Here is a 1,877-nt window from a genome sequence, read left to right as displayed (position 1 = left end):
TATGCAAAATGATACTGAAACCATGACTGATGCCAGGTCAGTAGGTGGCGCTGCAGTAGGGTTCATCCAGCAGCTGCTCTCGCCCGTCACAGCTTCGTGTCTCAGGAGCTTCCGGAAGGACAGAAAATATTATTAGTGGTCAATTGTTCCAACTGAAAACCTCACTGTGTGAAGACAACTGCATGTGAGAAGGAACTTTTAGGACCACATCACTCTGCTTGAAATATGAATGAAATCTTCAGGGAGGATTTCTCATCATTCAAGGATCATCTTATTAGATTTTCAGACACAGCAGCTCCTTGGATATACACAGATATTTCCTCGGATGTGGACACACAGCAGGTTCGAGCTATTATTCCCCCTGAAGCTGCTGTTAACCGCCGGCTTGCACACTGCTAACTTTGCTAGGTTAGCCACCTGCTAGCACACTGCTAACTTTGCTCTGTTAGACACCTGCTAGCACACTGCTAACTTTGCTGGGTTAGCCACCTGCTAGCACACAGTGAACTCCACTCCAGAGTTCACAGCTAATTTTCCCTGTTCAGCAAGTATCCAGAAGCACCAGTGTGAGCGCTTTGACTCAGATCGTGGTTTACAGGGGTTTCACACAGTGTTGTTGCTATCTGACAGGCTAGTCAACATCGATATGGGCTTATGCCTAACATACTAGCGATACTATCTTGGTTCCTCAAAGAAATGTGGCATTGGCGAAGGTTTGCACTCTACAGAATGACGTTGTTGTTGTAGTGGTTCTTTTTGTTTTCATTCCTTCCTCTCGTCAGCAATAAGTGGAAACCAGACCTGCAGACATGCAGTGGTGGTCCTGGGGGTTTGCAGACAGCAGACGACAAACAGGCTGACTGTCCCGCTCTCTGGCCCAGGCATCAATGTAGAACGTTTTTTTGCAATTGTTTTTTTGGGGGGGAAATCCCTGAATCCTAAGATAATGTTGAAGAACGTAATCTTACTCATCCTCCAAAAGGTACAACTTCTTCAGGGTATTTTTCAAAGTCAATGCGCAAAATGTCTTTTTTGACACAATGTAAGTCCATCTTGGTACTGCAACAAAAGAAATGTGTCATTGTACAAACAATTGTATATAAAGGTTATTATGATGCTGGTCCTTTAAAGATCACACTGGGCTGGCACAGAGGCTCCTGGATTAGAATCAGTTCCACATGCCTGCAACAGACAGTCGAATAATCCACAGTTTATTTATGCTGCTTCGGGTGTTAGAGAAGAAAAATCCAAATTGTGCCTCAACCTATAGTAAAAAGGCTTTTAAGCAGCAAAGTGTTTGGCTCCTTGCTTTCTTGACGGCCTATTAATCAAGATTATTGAGTGTGTGTTCTGACATCTGCCATAATTCTTCTCACCTTAGCTACAGTTTCTCCCCACAGCTGACTGTGAAGTATATTGTTGCAGTGAATTGATAGTTTTCTATGAATAAAGACAGTACACTCTTGGAGGGTGTACAATATGGTGTGGCTGCTGAAGTGCTGCACATATGAAGGATGGTTTAAAGGTAATATAGCAAGAGACCACTATATGCTGGAGAGCGGTTCCCTGACCGTGTGTGTGTGTGTGTGTGTGTGTGTGTGTGTGTGTGTGTGTCTGTGTGTCTCTGTGTGTGTCAGGTGCATATGAATTTTATTACAGCTCCAAAATAGACTCTGGCCCCAAAGCCCAAGCCTCTACACATCTTCAATTTCGAAAGGTGGAGAGAAGAGGAAGAGAGAAGGGAGTGGGGGGAGGAGCTGAATAGGATGCTGTGAGGGAAGAGAGAAGAGAGAAGGGCCCAAAAGAATGGTGGCAAGGGGAGGGAAATGAAAGCGAGCTGATTCAATCTTCAAGCACCTTACAAGCGTTTGCGTCAG

The sequence above is a fragment of the Blennius ocellaris genome, assembly GCF_963422515.1.
Source record: "Blennius ocellaris genome assembly, chromosome: 2".
Lineage (NCBI taxonomy): Eukaryota > Metazoa > Chordata > Actinopteri > Blenniiformes > Blenniidae > Blennius > Blennius ocellaris.
The sequence above is the reverse complement of the archived record's forward strand: the minus strand, read 5'-3'. Positions refer to the sequence as shown.